General features: G+C 51.9%; 1 protein-coding gene across 2 annotated transcripts in view; it reads left to right on the top strand.

Annotated features, from left to right (window-relative positions):
* The window catches only part of LOC111160476 (polypeptide N-acetylgalactosaminyltransferase 2), a 181,033-nt gene that overhangs the window by 47,279 nt on the left and 116,689 nt on the right, over window positions 1–17,065 (top strand). Inside the window, exon 1 of one of the 2 annotated variants that reach the window (XM_022523618.1) lies at window positions 5,174–5,249. The exons of the other annotated variant lie outside the window; for it this stretch is intronic. The gene's annotated coding sequence lies outside the window, so the exon portion shown is untranslated. Of the gene's footprint in view, window positions 1–5,173; window positions 5,250–17,065 lie in introns of those variants that run through there. 2 annotated transcript variants of the gene reach the window in all.

The raw sequence follows: 17,065 nt of genomic DNA, 5'->3' as shown, positions 1-17,065 counted from the left end.
CACACACACACACACACACACCCTTCAGTGAACTTGTTTCCAGGGCCCATAGCCCAAGGTCATCACACACAGTCAGACGTGCCTGAGTCTCAGGCTAGGCCATCTTGGCATAGCTTCCAACCCGTTGGTGAAAATACAATTTCCACTGACTAACTTAATTTTTTGATAGCCTGAACAGCTCATGAGCAAACTTTGATGTAGACAGCAAGCTAGAAATCAGTTACCGCTGGTTTGGACCTCCCGTCTTTCTCCAGACTTGTTGAGAGCATTCCCAAGGACGAGTACGTACCCGGTGTCTGTCTGTGCTCCCTGCGGAGGGTGATCTGAGAGCCTCGAGGCAGCTAGAGCCTGTGGATCTGCTTCCGGATCCCGCTGGCTGCTTCCCGCTTTTCCCTCTCTTCCACGGGAGCATCGGTCCTCTGTGGGCCTGCCACGTGCCGGCAGAGGCCTGTGAGGCTGCGAGGACCTCTGAGCCCCTCCCAGTGCTGGAGAAGCAGCTCCCGACGTTGGAAGATGCACCAGCAAGGTGTTCACACACAGACAGGCAGCTCTGCTCTGCTCACCTGTCCTTCCCTCTTCATGGCCTTGTTTTGCCCCCCTCGCATTCTCTGCTTCTGCCTCAGTCCCTGTCTCAGCTTCCTGGATCTCGCCCTCCTTTAGTCCCTCTCTTTCCCGACGGGCTACGTCGTTGGGAAGGAGAGCTCCAGCCCTGTTTCTTAATACTCCAGCTTTGGGCAAGGAGACCTTTGGCCAGGCTCTGTTTCTCCTGGAAGAGAACACCGGGATCTGTTTTTGTTCTGGGCAGATGTCCTCTTTTCACTGTGGTTCTCTTGAAGATGGATGGTGTCCCCTTTAGAACCCGCTAACGCTGCATGTGTGTGTTGTCCCCCATCCCTCGGAGGAGGGTTACACGGTGGGGGGAATCAGTTGACTTCGCCATAAGGAAAAACAGCCGGATGATGTCCCAGCCACTGCACCAAGCACTTGACATACAGAGTCAGGCCTCCCCACAGCCCTGGGAGGACCCACGCTGTCACAGGAGCCACGTTGTGTAGCTCCTAAAAAGGGGACACTGGGAGGATAGCAACTTGCTATCACACAGCTGCAGGCAGGGAGGGGAGACTGAGAATTTACACCTGGGTCTCACGGATTCTAAATGTTTGCCCTTCCTTCCTGGACGGTCTGCCCTCTTGTAAACAGCCTAGCTGCCAGGACTTGGCAGAAGGCCATTTTCTTCGCGGACCTCTGTCCCACAGGCGTGGCTTGACCGTTGTTGACTCTCACAGGTACATTTGGTTAACCAGAGGTGGGTACACCGACTTGTTCATTGCCGGGTGGGAAGGAACAGGGTGCAGCCCTGCCTTAGCCAGGTTCCTTCTGCATTAGGTCAGGGTTTAAAGAGTATGAACCCCAAACCTCGAGGCCCCCAACCAGTCGCGGCACACAGATCCTACGTCTCCCCGATCCTTGTCTGTCCCGGAAACCGATGCTTTCTTGGGTTGCCCGGTTGGCCGGGAAACGAGTGTTGTGGGGAAGTTCTGCGTCCGTGTTTGTGCTCGCACTCTGTCTTACATTTCTTAGTTGTGCCTTTTTAATGTCCTCTTACCCTTGCAAGCTCGAGAAACCGGAAAACCACAGTCCATCAATCAGTGCAAGGGGATGTGAATGGTAGCGCCGTGTGTGTTTTCCTCCAGAGGAGTTTAAGGCCTCGGCTATTATTAACATTGAATTTGTTATCTATATTTACTATGAACCCACTAAAGATGACTCGGGGATGAGCTATAAATCTGTGTGTGCATCCGCACACACGTCTAATGCGTGTGCGCACTTCAGGGCGTTGGCTCACACTCGGGACACTGACGTCTCTGCAGGGTCATGGCTCATGCTTTTCTTGATTAGCAGTTGGAGTGCCTGGTGTCCCTCGTGAACAGTAACTTGTTTGGGCTTATGTTGAGTCGGGGACTGCATCGTAGTGATGTGTCAAGGGATGGCTATAAAATCAGGAGACCGGATTTTTTTTTTTTTTAAGATTTTATTTATTTATTTATTTATTTGAGAGCGAGAGAGTGCTAGTGAGAGGAGGGGGAGAGAGAGAATTCCAAGCAGACTCCGCACCGAGCATGGAGCCCGATAGAGGGCTCGATCCCACAACATCAAGATCATGACCTGAGCCAAAGGGTGCTTAACTGACTGAGCCACCCAGGCGTGCCAGGGAGACTGGATTTAACAGACTCATCAGTATGGGTGTGTTCAGAGGTTGGGCAGTCTTCAAAGATGTTGTTTTGGGAGGGGGTTGATGCTGATTGACGGATCCTGTCGTTGTTCAGAACAGTGTTGGAGCTCCACCTCCAGTGTTGTCACCAACGGCTGGTTAGCGTTAGGGCCTTATGCAAAAACTGTGCCTGCTGAGTTTCTGACCGAGAATGAAAGGACTGAGCTTGATCTCCTGCCCTGTTTATCACTCTGGGCTCTGAGTGATGAGTAGGCATTTCCAAAAATCAAATATGCCTTAAAGGATGAAGATTATGCCGTTTGCTCTGGAGGAGCCTATCCATTAGAGGGACTCTAGGAATATTTTGCATAATGGCACTTTCTTAGGCCATTATGAATGGCAGATCAGAGGTCCCCAAGGGGACTGTCTTGAAGGGTGGCCTACATGTAGGCAGGTGTGGGAGCCCTCGCATCAGAAAACAGCCCACCTGCGCACAGCAGTTGGCCGTGTTTGCATTGCCACCGCTGCTAAGCTTTGACTTCTGAGCGTTTCAGGCTTCTGGGAGCTGGTCCCTCACCACTTTCCAGTTTTGTCTTTCACTCTGGGATCATCCTGCCTTAATCTGTGTTGCGACAGACCTTTACTGCATTTCTAAGAGGCCTTTCCTCCTTCTTGGCTTTCTGCTGGCATGAGAAGGGGAATGTGTGTGTGTGTATGTATATAAGATTTAGGGATTGATTATTTATAAGGTAGCAGGTGTACTTAAGCCTTTCTCCTGTACTGTGGGAAACAGAATGTTTTAATCACCGCCTTTTGTCCACGTCAGCCCCACGATCCTGAGTTTCACTTCTCAGCATCTGCGGTATTGAAATGACTTGGACCCTTAGAAGACGTGATACAGAAACCAAACCCGAAACCCACACGGTGCAAGTGCTCTGAAACTGTGAGGATGCCCTAGGAACGCTTTCTTAGTCATTCTGCTCCGCTGGTGAACTTGGCAGGCCCCAAAGTACAGCTCTCACCGTGTGATTAAAGCATGCACAGAGTGACACGCAGGTGAACTAGAGATTCTGTCCCTGTCCTTTGGACTCCTAGTGGCACTTAAACCACTCACAGGCCCAGCTCAGATTTTAAAAAGAAACACAGATGTTCTCAGATCTGTACAATGTCAAAAATACCACCAAGCATGGATTTAGATGAAGTTAAACTAAGGGCCAGTTTGGATAGGTGCTTCCTTGTGGTATATTTTTATTATTTCCTTCTCTTTAATTGTTGATACAAACACGGGGATTAGGCAAGGGGATCTCACCAAGTCTTAAGAATTCGGGGTGTTGGTCCGTTGATAAACAAGCTGGAAGAACTGTCCGTCTACCACAAGAGCCCTTCTGACCCAAGCTGTGGTTGTCCCGGTTTGTGACACCTTGTCACCAGGGGAATGTTTAATATTACTAAAAAGTAAGGCAAATATAATTTGTAGTACTATCGAAATCTGCCTATCGCATGAGAAATCTCTCTAATTGACTGTGTCGGGAAGAAGCTATGGGGTAGCCCAGTGGCAGTGATCCCATGGCTCCGGGCACCTCAAGGAAGTGGGTGGCCGTTCTCCTTAGAGAGATCGGAAGGTGCTTTCCCTGTGTTCCAGAATACAGCAAATTTCTTCAGGTCCTTGGAGAGGGGTCTTGGAACCTTGTACTGATTTTTGCCCTGAGTCCTTGCCGTAAATTCAGCAACCAAAATGGGGGTCTTGGGGATAAAGGGTCCGTTGGAGAATATGGTCTTTCCCTCTGAGAATGCAACCGTGTGGTTATTAAATCCGGGTTACCGTGCTCTCCTCAATCGTACGAATACTGGGAGATCACGGCGTTCGTTTGCACCGTGTCTGTTTTCTCGAGTGCTGTTCCTTACCAGACAGACCACAGCCTGATCTTCTGATTTTGCTTTATTTCTTGACGGAGTTTAAATGACTTGACGTGCCAAACTGTTATTCTTTCTTCTTGTTAAATGTGAAGGCTTCCCAGGCCTGGTTATGCATTGTTGGCTGAAAGATGTTTGAATAGACTCCCAAAGAAGCCTGCCAGAGTCTGAAGCCAGTACCAGTTTGGAGCATTTGCAGATAAAGATGTGCTTACCTGTCACACGGTTAGAGTACAATGTCTCTTTCCGCACAGCAAACCGGGAAGAGGGTGGGTGGGTAGTTGTCCAGGTTGGTGGGGGACAGCAGAGAAAGAAGGAACAGATAGAAAAGGTCTCTGTGCTTTCCAAGTTCTATAGTTTGCTGGGTGGCCCTCCCCGAGGATGACACGCCAGGCCGGGCCAGAGTTTGATAGCGTCACATGGTTTAAATTAAAGGCAGATTGAATATGAGAGATGAAAGGTTGACTTTCTGTGTTTGATTGTGAGTCTTTCAGCCAAGACTGTGTCTTAAATTTTGTGTCTATAAAATCGCACCTATGGAAAGGCCAGTCCCGTTTTTAAAAACTCCAAAGCTGTGTGGAAGGCTCGTGGGAACGTTTCATGAGAGCTTCTAGAATTTGCTAGGCTGCAGAGCGGGGTTGGTAGCTGCCTCCAGGCAATGGGGAGATTGTACTACGGCGTGAAGGGTCCCAGGGAGCTTTGTGTTGGGTGACCGGATTCTGGGAGCTTCTTCCTGTGATATTCCCGTCTTCCATTTAAGTGAGCCGTGAGGCTGGTTTTAAACGTCTTGTCCTGCTTTGTGTCGTCCGTCCTTCAGCACTGGAACGTGTGTGCCAGTCCTCCAAAAGGGATTTTCGTCAGAGTTCCCGATGTCCCCCTCCTGTCGGTCTTCCCTTCCTGCAATCCTACGTTTCAGTGACCAGAATAGGCCCGACGTGGGTAGGATGGGAGCCTCCCAGGCGCTTGGGGTCCAGGCGGAAGCCACGTGGTGATGGAGAGTGGCCCTGAGGCATGGTGAGGCTGGGTGTCAAGGGGAAAGAGGGAGGACCCCTAACGGACTGGGGCAGGGAGGCCGTGGGAAGGCCTCCTGGAGCAGGGACCGCTGAGCCGTCCCTGAAGACTGGTGAGTTCCCCAGACGAGAGTGTATTGGCTGGCGGGGTGGGTGGCTTCAGGGACGGCCTGAGCAGAGACCCCAAGATGGGGAGCTTAGTGGAGTGGGGCTCCTGGAGGGGTGGGTGTGGGACCGTGCTGTGGGAACACACAGTCTGAAGCCCGGGAGTAGGGGCACAGGCAGGGCCAGATTGTGGGGTCACACGGAGTGCAGAGAGGTGCCTGGTGAGGAGTATAGTCTGGGGGGAGGTCGGCGTGGGCTCTTGGGGCTCTTGGGTGCCGTGTGGAGGTGGGTGTGAACGGGACGAGGAGCTGCTGGCTGGGGAACCAGGTGCCTCCTCACTTCGGCTTGTGTGGGGCTGTGGTTGAGGCTGAATGTGTGCTGATGCTTTGGGAGGGTTGGAGCGAGGAAGAGAGGGCACCACACCCTGAGGCGAATAGAAATAGGTCAGCACCCCTGGGCCAAAGAGCAGGAATGAGGGCGGTAAGTCAACGTTCACACTCCTGGCCAGGCCAGAAGGTGTCACGTCTCTGAGTTGGATGGGAGCCGGCTTGCAGGCTTCCGTGGCCTCCGTGGGACGCCTTCTTGAAGCCGTCTGGAGCGCCACAGGCTGACGGCATGTAGCACTGGGCAGCGGGTGCCCAGGCCCGAGCAGTCTGACGGCTCTTTCCCTCAGGGCTCGGAGAGAGCGGGGAGGATGGCCACAGCTGATGTTTGTTAACAGACCTAAGCCTTGAGGTTGCAAACTCACAGCCTAATTGCTCAGTCTGGGGTTTTACAATCCCCGTGGTCAGTTAATGGGATGGATGTTAATATTTTGCAGAGCGCCAGAGCCTGAGAAAGACCCGTAAAACAAACGCTGCCTCCTGTGGGGTGCCGTGCGGCACTTCATTTGGAGAGAGGGACAGGGTCACAAGGTCATCCTCCATCCCGCTGTGAGCCGGACGCGCTGGCATTGGGAGGGAACCCCTCCCTGTTCACCTCTGCGCCTTTCCTCTTCCGGCTGCCCGGGAGGACAGCCTGCATGGGTTGATTTAAAATTCATGAGAAGTTGCTTTTCAAAAAAGAATCGAATCTCTTGGAGCACCTTGCTGGGTCCCTTAATTGTCCCCAGCGACGTGCCCGCGCTCTCAGTTCCACAGTGCTGTTTGTCCGCCACCCCCTGCACACTCCTGGGCGGGTGAGCCCTCTCCAGGTGTGAATTAATTGTGCTCTAGCTCACTCCTTGTTGCCGGATTATTGCTTCCAGGGCGTGTGATGTCGAGCGTCTTTGCAGGCCAAGACAGAGTGTCCTCGTGGTCCTGCCCGGAAAGTGGGCAGCGGTGGCCCTCCATGTCTCTGAGGTTCCCTAGCCCCGTGGCCTTCATGGGCTGTGGGCTGCTGGAGCGTAGAGTACTGGGCTGTTTCCCTTGGGGGTCATTTTTCTCTTCCTTCTCTGGAGGTTCTCCCTGCAAGCCTGATGGTTGCAGGAATGCTCTGTGGGTCCTTGCAAGTTGCCATGGGGGTGGGAGCATATGGGCCCCCAAAAGGCCACCGTGCAGCGCGGCTGTGACTTAGCGCCCTTCCAGCCCATCGGAGGCCATCTGTCCTGCCTTCCCAACAGGCCTCCTGTTATAGCTGCTCTCTCACACCCCACTCACCATATGCAGCTCGTTCTAAATGCAGGTGCACTTGTGGATCGGGTACGTGGGGTTATGGAGAAGAGCGGTGTCTGCAGAACCTCCGTCCAGGCATTGATGGGGTCACGCACGTGCTTGGGTGCCGCTAATTGCAGTGGCTCTCAGCGCTGGCCTCTCTGGCCCTGGGAGATGGTTCGTGCCCCTCCCCTTCCCCCGAGCGCTCAGTCCACCCAGGCATCCAGGATCCGTCTCATTTATTAAATAAAGATCCTCGGCTGGTTCTCGTACTGGGGTTCAAAACACTGGTTTCTGGACTGGTCTCCGTCGACTCACCGCTTCTTGGGCAGGGAAGTGCCTGAGAAAGGAAAGCAGGAACTATCTTAGAGTAGAGAAGGGACTTTGATAAGGATGTTTACGGGAGACTTTTCTCTTTTCTGGGTACGTCTTGCCTGAATGGTCAGAGTACCTGAGCATTGGCAGGGAAACATCTTCTGGACCCCTCTGTGTCCCAGTCTCCCCTTCTCCTGGAATTCCCCCTTGCCTCTGCCAGGCACACTCTTCCGTGTGCCCCGAAGGGCCCAGCCCAGAAGAACCTTCTCGAACCTGTGTCTACCCAAATCTGGGTCAGTGCCCCTAAACTCCGTCCCAGGACACCTTGTACTTTCCCTGTCCAGGACTCCCTGTGTCCCTGCGTCCTTCCGGGCAGCGCACCTGGGCACGGTCCGGATCGTGGTGAGCCCAAGGAAAGGAGCTTCTGGATGATCGTAACCCTTCCTGCGGCACCCGTCACACGGTTTTCCCTCCGTAGCCACATGGCCGCTGTTCGCGGTGCATCAGTAATGCCGTGTATTTTGGGCATTCTCATAGTTTTGTGATGAGTTTGCTGTTCGTTTGTAGTCTGTTTCTAATCTGGCTCATTAGGAATTAGCAAACTTGTCTCATGCTCAAAATAGATTATGTTGCCAGGATTTAAAGCCAAATTCTGACTGCAGATATGCTGTGAATTTTTCTATTTCTTAATACTTTTTTCCTTTCCTATTCTCTAGCCCATGTGCTATTTGGGGAGCAAAGCCACAAATCTGAATCTTTTGAGAGGAGACCGTACGCACACCGAGTATCCTTTGGGAACGGCCTCGTGCCCTGGTCCTGAAAGGTTCCTTCCTTTTGTGACTCACTTAGTATCAGTATCTTGGAACGAAAGTGACCCCCAGTTGGTCCCAGTCCAGGCGCTGCGTCCCCAGCATCCCTGAGGACAGGCCTCGCCTTCCCGCCGGGATTCCCTGCAGCCTCGGGCTGTTGTCTGAGCCACGGGGAGTGGTCTGGGGGACCTCGTTTTCCTTCTGTGTACAGTGCCGTGTTAGGGTGCACAGCCCCTGAAGGCACAGCCTCTGTGTCTGAAGCTTCTAGTCAGCTGATACCCACCAGTCTGGTCCTAATACCTCTCTCTATCTCCCAGTATTTGAGATCTACTCTCCTACCACCTTCTTCTGCCCTCCGTAAATGACAGAACCCCCTCCCGGCTGCCCTGGGCGACTGTGTGCCCCTCGGACCTTCCCGACCGGCGCTGTGTTCCCTTCGTGTGCGATCTCCCTGTCCGCCCTCGTGGATGTCAGCCCAGAGTGGAGGCTGCCATTGCTTCCCTTGTTAAGTAAATTAAGTGGCTTTGGAAAAGCACTTAACACAGGGTCTGGCAGTTAGAAAGCACTCATTAAATGCTCGTTTCTAGATGCTGCTGTGTGTTCACTTGTGCAGAGGCTCCACTGTGCCCAGAGCGCAGCTGGGAGGGGCCCAGGGGCCCCCGTGGTCACCCCCCATTGTTGGCTGGGCTGCCTGGAGGCGCACCCGTTTTGCATGCAGGGGCTGTTCGGGGCTCACTGAGAGCCAGCCAACACGAGCCACATGGTATCTGGAGTGCGACGGGGCCAATGCTGACCCTGTCTCCTCTCCCAAGTAGGGTGCCTCTGCCTGCGGTGCCCTGTGGAGAGTCTGGGACTTCCACTTAGACAGGTTCAGTCGTCTGAGAGACAGCTCTGTGTGTTCAGGGTCAAGCTTGACTGATGATGGCTAGATCACTGTCGTGAGTCTGTGGGCCACCAGCAAGGCAGCAGACCAGGTCAGGAGGGCAGCCAGGGGGCTGCGTGGACCTACAGTGGGAACAGGAGGATGAGCTCGCGGTGGAAGCGGGCAGGAGCTGCAGAGGGACGGGCCCTCGCTCCCTCCACACCAACGGCCTTCTTTTTCTCCTGGCACTGGAAAGCCAGAGGGCAAGCCCCCAAGAGGTAGGAATGCAGGGACTTGGCCGCTCCAGGTGTGGGGTCCCTGGGATAACTCTTCTGAGCTGGTTTTTACAACCCCAGAAGGGACAAAGATGGGGGACATTAGGACCTCCAGCCCTGGAACTGTAGGCTCACTGGATTTCTGGGGGAGAGAACATAGTGACACCTCTCCTAGGAGGGGCTTGATGGCCATCTGTCTGGCTGGGCCCATGCTGGGGCTCCCTGGTTACACACTGAAGCTCCTGGAACCCTGGGAAAGCCCACGGAGTGCTGGGTCCTGGGACCCTGCAGCCCCCCACCCCCTGCCTTGAAAGGCAAGCCTTTGAGCTTGCCTTGCCCCCGCCCCTGGCCTTTGTTCCAGGGCTGGGTGTTGCTGGTCAGTGCGAAGTTAGGGGTCTTAAGGAAGGAACCACCCTGAGCCTCGGTGAGCTGCAAACCATCTTGGAAAGAAGTGCGGGATAGCAATCCTCTCATGTGCTTTTCTTCCATCACGGACAAGCCAGCGGTCGAAAGGACTAAGCAAGTGTTTAAAAGCACGCTCTGAGCATTTTGTTGTAGAGGGAAGGGCCTGCTGTACTAGATGCTTCTCTCTTCTTTCTAAATACCTCTAGAATGTGCCTGCCGCCCTTTGCTTTGGAGTTGTGTTTCTTGAGTTTGGGGTGAGAGGGTGAGAAGCTTTGTGTTTATTGCCCCCCTCCCGTTATAGAGCTGTCGCACTTTCATGATCGAACTCCAGAAGAGCACAAGAAGCAGAAAGAAATGATAACGGGATCCATGCATAGAAGCGACACGGCCGTGGTTCCTCCTAAGCTTTGATTTCTTTGTTTCTTAATATATTTGAGATAATAACACGTTAGGTTTTTTCTTTTTCTGTACTTGGAAATTTTAACAATACATCATTAAGTATTTTTATATGACCTGAAAAGTGTTTTTTATGAAGATTGTATGGATATGTCCCAGTCTACCTAGCTAATTCTCTGCCGGTCATTTAACCTACAGTAACATGTTTTTGCCCAAACCTTGACTGCATTTTTCACTGTTTCCTTAGAATAAATTCCTGGAGTGGAACTACAGGGTCAGAGAGTCTGAGCCTTGCTAAGACTTGATAGGTGTTGTGAGCTCCTTTCCAGAAAGGTTGTACCAGTCTATGCTTGGACCGAAAGCCTCTTTTGTACCTTTGCCGCACAGAAATGTTAACATTTGCAAAAAAAATCTTTGTTCCTTGCCTAAGGGTGGTTGACATTGCCATTTTCAATACTTTGATTCTATTGAACAGCTTCCCCTGTGTATTCACTGATTCCGTAACCTGTTTTTTCATTACTTTGTATATGCTGTTTAATAAGGGTTACAAATTACATTCCTTTGTCTATTTCTGGGACTAATATTTTTCCCAAATTTTTCTTGTCTTTTTTAAACAGGGAGTACCTCACTCGATGCATTTAAATCCTCATTCTTTTCCTCTGTGGTTTGTAACACTGCTTTGAAGCTTAGACATGCCCTTCTCATCTAGAAATCAGATAAATAATAATTACATATTCTTCTGGTGTTCGCTTTGTTAGCTTGATTTCTGTGTTAACTCTTCATCCATCTGAATTTCTTGGGCAGTTTTGAGAAGTAGAAGTCTGAGTTGCTCCCGCCCCTTCCCCCGCTGTCTCCTCCCGGAAGCTGAGCACTGGTCCAGGCATGACCGCCATTCACGTTTTCTTCATTCCCAGGGGAGCAGTTTCTAACTGGCCCTCCCTCATCCTCCCTTCCTTCTGGGCTGCGGCCAGGTGGAGGGCGTCCCAGGCTGGGTGGGGAGGACTAGCTTCCTTGACTCAGCCTCTTTCAACGCCGGTGATGCTCTGTATTGACAAAGCTCTTGCCCCGAGTCAGCTCACGGGACATCTCCTGGTTGGCGTCCTCACCCTCCTGGCCACGTGAGGGAGAGGGGGAGAGACTCAGGGCAGGGGAGTCGGGGGAGGAGCTCAGTGAGTTCTCCCCTTGTCCTGGAGCCTCCTAACCTGCGTGGTCTGCATTTGAGTTCCAGGCTCCTCCCCGTGGGCCAAGCTCCAGGAAGACTCAAGTCCGGTCTTGGGGCCTCCACTTGCTTGAACAAACCACTGAGGAGTCTGCCTCAGTTTCTCCATTTTTATTGATGTAAGAAGAGTGGGAATTAAAAACCCCATCTGGCTTATTCCCTCTTGTGAAGTTCAGACGAGACAAAGTATTTGAGAGTGTGTTGATGCCTCTACATGTTAAATAATGAAACGTTACATAACTTCAAAGCATGGCAGGAGTCTTAAATGCGGTCTGAGGTGCTACGGGTTGTAAGAGATGCCGTCATCTTATTATCCCTAGGAAGACAAAACAAAACTGTGACCAGGGTGTTCTGCCATCAGTTGTAAGACTGATTTCCTTTTCAGAGATGTCAGGATAGAAAAAGTCATGCACCTTGGAGCAGATGACATTTGGTGTGTGGACCTGCCTCTCCAGAGGGGTGCCCTAGCCGCAGGCCTGGATTTTGGGTGCTCGTGTGCGGAGCACGGGGGAAAACGGTCACTGTGATACCCATATCTTATTCTCCAAAACCTAATTTTCATTTTGCACCGATTCCTGAGGCTTGTTTTTCCTCTTCGTAATTCTACTTTGTGGTGCTTTTCTTAGAGAAGACGTGATTCTCTAAATTTCTCCATCTCATTTCCATTGTGCTGACAGAGAAACTCTGAATTCAGCCCAGGTGCCTTCCTCTTGTCTTTCTTTGAATCGTCAGGCCGAAGCCACAGAAGCCATCAGCACCTGCCTTCCATGTGGAAGCCAGCAGCCCTTCATCCTGTCCCCTTGCTGAGATGTGGGGGGGAGGGGGAGGGCTTTGCATTCTGGCTTTGAATTTGAATTCTGTCTCCGCCATTTATTCTTCGAGGGATCTGAGACAAGTGCCGTCTTTCTGATCCTCAGTTTTTTTCTTCTAGCAAATGAGGGTGAGAAGATTTTTTTCCAGAGCCTCATCAAGAGAATTAAATGAGCTGATGTGGGCGGAGCCCCAGGAGCACTTCCCGGGCGCGCTCCAGCTACTCCGCAAACATCACCTTCCTTCTTGCCTCTCTTAGAAGTCGGGCAACGACAGGGTGCAGGGCTGTGTGTTTCGCTCTGTCGGTCAGGGGTCAAGTGTGTACACTTGAGCCTGCACGTACATTTGCGTGCCCTCTCAGATCGAGCCTGATCCGTTCATTGCTTTCGTCTTCCCGTCCAGGGTCCCCACCAGCAGCTGTGTCCGGCCACCGGCTCTCTCTCAAGGTCCCTGCCACAGACCTCGCAGTGGAGGGTAGGGCCCGTGCTCTGTTTGCCTGAGTTGGCAAACTGTACTTCTTACATATAACCTAGCATTTCAAAACACAGTCGGGCCCGTAAGGCCTGTGTCACGTTCTCTTCCAGATGTGATTTCTAGCTCAGTGTGGCCTCCTGACTTCCCCCGGGCTGGACACACCATCCTCCCTGTCCAGATACGTGCGTCCCTAGAGAGGGAGGTGTTTCCTTCAGATGGCCAGCGCATCGGGCTTCACCTCTGGAGCGCTGCACGGGACGGAGACACTTTGGAAATCACGGGGGCAGTGCTCTGCTTTGAGGTTATTATTAGACTCTTCAAGCCCCTGCTTGTCCATAGCCTCACAGGACTTGGAGGAGGCAAGTGGGAGGAGCTTCCTGGGAATGTCATTTTGCAAGAAATGACAATGTCGGTTATTTGCTCCAAGGTTATTCAGCAAGAACATACAGTAACCCTCGACCTGAGAGCCCACCAGCCACGCAGCTTACTTTCCCCACACTTAGCTCTGGCTCTTCTGGGCTCCTCTCTTGGATTCCTCTCTCCTCGGGCTTCTTTGACAGTGTATGTCGTGGGGCGGTGAGACAGGTCGGTGGGGACCGGGGTGGGGAGAGCAGCTTTTAGCAGTTGGCCGGTTGTCCCTAAGCTAAGAGACCATTTCGTGGAGACAGAAGGCTGATGCTGCCCTCCCAGCAGCTTCTGTTTTGTACCCCACTTCCGCAGGGGAGCAAGGGGACTCCCCCAGGGTCTCCCGGGTGGAGCCAGATTGTACGGCTCCTTCTGGCATGAATGGGTGCTAGGAGACACAGTGCTTTGTGGGGAGGAACCACATGGTCCGTCTTGCTGCCGTGGGCTCCACCACGGATGGAGTGTGGGCGGGGTCTGTGCTGCACGGCAGAAAGCCTGCGTGGACGTGGCAGACGCAGCAGGAGGTTCTCGCTGGGAGCCGAGTCCATGTCTGACTCACGCCGTGCTCGGCGCTGTCGCCGGTAGTGTGCGTGGCCAGGCGCAGAGGCCGGGAGTGGGTCTCACGCCTCCTCACTCACCTGCCACCACCCGCGAGGCCGCCGGCACGGTTCTGGCAGCGAGGGAGGACTTCCTTGCACTTCCGAGGCCGAGGAGTGGCTGTGAATTACTGAAATCGTTGGCGGAAGGGTCGTGGCCCCTCACTTGAATGCTTCAGGGTGGGAGCCCGCTGCCAGACCCCAGCACCCTGCCACCACCGTGCTGTCCGCTGGGCTTCCGGACACATGCTGTGCTAGACTGCAGCCCGCTTTACTAAACACTCTGAAAGGAGGGGAGAATCCAGAGAAAGTAGGATTTGGCTCAGGGTTGCAATTGTATGTGATGCAGCTTTGACAGTCCTTCATTAATGAAGATTGAAACCCAATCTTAGACTTTTGCTGTTAGAAACAAAGACTTCAGGACTTTAAATGGTGTTATTATTGCCTAGCTTTTTAATTCTGATTTGCTTTACACATTTGCTGGCTTTATCCCGACCCTCTCACCCATCCCTTTGACCGTTTTCTCCTTGGATTGCGTTCAGTGACCATCTGGTAGAAGGAAGTGACCTTGCTTGTCACTGCTCGCATCTCTCCCATGTCCCCTGGCCGCGGCCCTGCCCCACCACCTTGTCAGCTGTTGACCAAGCACCTGCTAGGGACTGAAGCCCAGGGCACCGCCCCCCCGCATCTGCTCTCCGGGAAGTTACGGTCTGCTGAGATCAGCTAGAAGCTTCTGGCTCTTTCTAGCCGCTACTGACACCGACCGCTGGCAGTCACTGCTTCCCTGAGCGTCCCTTTCCTCGCTGTCGAAAGCAGGAAGATTCATCCCCATCTCTGAGTTTTCATATTTAAACGAGGAAGTTTAGGTGAACACTTAGGAAATTTTATATGTAAATGAGGAAGTTAGGTGATGTTTAAGCATAGGTAAATGTTCTGTTTAGAACACTGCGGTAAACCAGGGTCGGAGTGGCAAATCGGAAGAGCCACGGTTTTCGCGTGGAAGCCCACATGCTTTTTCTTGTCCGCGTGTGTTCCTTCCGACGGAAGGTGCCTCTGTCTGTGTCCTGGATTTCCTCGTGCGGCTCACTTCCAAGGCAAGAGGCTTTTTTGCAAACACATTACAGTTCCATCCTTCCCCCTCCTACGCCTGATTCAGTCTGTGTCGGTGTTTAGATATCATCATGTTTACAAACCCTCCTCCTCAGCCCCCCTTCCCTGTCTCCTCAGGGAGAGGCCTGTGCGCGTCTCCGTGGCAAATGAATTGTCTAAATCATTTAGCATAAAGCAAAATGCGGTGCCTCCGCTAGCGTGTGCCTTTACACAACCCACTTACACAGTATTTAAATGTCTGCAGAGGACCTTCTTTCTGATTACCAAATGATGGTGTTAAGGGGAAGAAAAAAAATAAGATCTCCACTTTCCTGGGTCCTTTGTGGTTTTGGAAGAGCTCTCTCCTTTTTCCTCTGGTTTTGTGTCGTTCTGGGAAAATGTCAGCCTTCCTTGCAAATGTGTATATTTTGGAACAAACCACAAATAAGAATGCATAGCTATGTAAAAAAGATTCTTAAAACCATGAAAACAGATGATAGGTTTTTTTTCACGTGTGAATTGGGTCACCCTATGGGAGAACCGTAGGAGCCTGTTTATTTCAGAGACGTTCACGGTGTTTCAACAGTGTGTCATGGGGTCTTGCTATGACCACTGAAAGAAGGAGCTTACACGTCATTTGAGACAGCCCCAGGCTTCAGGTTCAGACCCTGGCTGTGCTCCTTACTTTGCTTAAAAACATTTTTTTTAAAATGGTAGTAAAATACATAAAACATAAAATTTGCCGTCTTAACCATTTCTCAGGGTACAGTTAAGTGGCATTAAAGGACATTCATACTGTTGTACACTCATCACCCATCCAGCTCCAGAAGTTTTTCATCATCCCAGACTATAATTCTGTCCCATGAAACACTGACTCCCCCTTCCCCCATCACCCCTGGCCTCGGGCCGCCACCGTTCTATGTTCTGTCTCCAGGAATTTGGCTACTGTTGGGAACGCCACGTAATGGAATTGGTCCTTGTGTAACTGGCTTATGTCACTTGTGTGATGTCCTGAGGGTTCTTCCATGTTGTAGCATGTGCCAGAGTTTTTTTTCCCTCTTAGGGAGTTTTACCGTATGTATGTATTGTGATTTGTTGATCCTTTCATCGGTAGGTGCACACTTGGTCTGCTGTTGGGACTCTGCTGCCGTGAGCATGGGTCTAGGATTATCTGCTCAAATCTCTGCTTTCCATTCTTTTGAGTCTGTACTCAGAAGTGGGGTTGCTGGATCATCTGGTAATTCTTTTCGTTTTTTGAAGAACCAATACCCTGTCGTCCTTAACGGTTGCACCATTTTGCATTCCCATCAACAGTGCACAGGGGCTCCATCTCCTCATTTCTCTACCTCCTTGCCCACACTTGTTGTTTTATGGGTTTGTTATTTGTGTTTTGTTTTGTTTTGTTTTGTTTTTTCCTGATAGACTTACTTTGCTTCTTGACCTTGGGTTGTTAAGAGATTTGAATGAGTTGACACTTGTAAAGGCCGCCAAGCCTCCTAAACGCTCTGCAGGCCTGGCTAAGTGATTTGTGTCATTTAAGTTTATGGACAAGGAAGCTGAGGGGAGACCCTGAGACCGACAGCAACACATGCCGTTCCTCAGGGCCACCTGCTAAAGGGCACAGACAGTGCCGTGCGTCACCCTGGGGCCACGTCTAGATGGTACATTGGGATAAGTCTCCTCTTCTCATATTTCCCACTGTCATAACAGGTCCTCTCCTTGTGTTGGGCCTGTGATTTCAAAAGGACTATAAAACATTTTTGGTTTTCTGTCAGCTGATTATGTGGAACTTGGAAAATCGTTAGACTTGGTGTCCATGTCAGTCCCAGGGGCTGGGCTGTTGCAGGATCAGGAGCCCCTGCAGGGGCAGAGGGGGGGCGGGGGAAGAGAAAAGGGGGAGGAGGCAGGCGTGTGAAGATAGGCCAGGCTTCTGGTGAGTCTGGGGATCTCCAACGCAACTTCTATAAACTGCCACTGCCTGTTCTATTCAGTCCCTTCATAAAATACATTTGCTTTTTAGCTGATGCTCTCTGGTTACTTCCTGGTCAGCTGCTTCTCATCCCCCTGCCTCACCTGGGTGGCTAGGTAGGCTGTTTTTCATGGTTCTTCTCCGAATACTCAGAAATTATCCTTTTAATGTTCATTTTAAGCCCAAAGCATGGATTGGCCTCTGTGCATACTGGGAGGAGGTGGGGGGGTCCCCAGCTGAGTCCCAGCAATGGCTACTATTCAGAGCCCCCATATGCAAGATGGCCAGCCCCAAGGCCCAGCTAGTTTTAGAGGAGGGGGCTAGAGGGCTGCCTGCGTGTGAGCCACTGGCAGAGAGAATGGTGCAAACTCAGTTTGGCTTCTGGTATTCCTGGAGCCTGAGTCCAGAGACGGAATCCTGGAGTCTTTTCTAGTAGTGGACCCTAGGAATCGGGGTACTGGGGCATTCTCTGGCTCATCTCCAGTGGGCATCGTGACCTGGACAGGCCCCCACTCTCTTGGCTTCCAATTTCTGCATCTGAGTACTCAGGGGAAGAGACCATGTGACTG

This window comes from Enhydra lutris, unplaced genomic scaffold (genome assembly GCF_002288905.1).
Source record: "Enhydra lutris kenyoni isolate GAN:26980312 unplaced genomic scaffold, ASM228890v2 scaffoldscaffold76, whole genome shotgun sequence".
Lineage (NCBI taxonomy): Eukaryota > Metazoa > Chordata > Mammalia > Carnivora > Mustelidae > Enhydra > Enhydra lutris.
The sequence above is the reverse complement of the archived record's forward strand: the minus strand, read 5'-3'. Positions and strand labels throughout refer to the sequence as shown.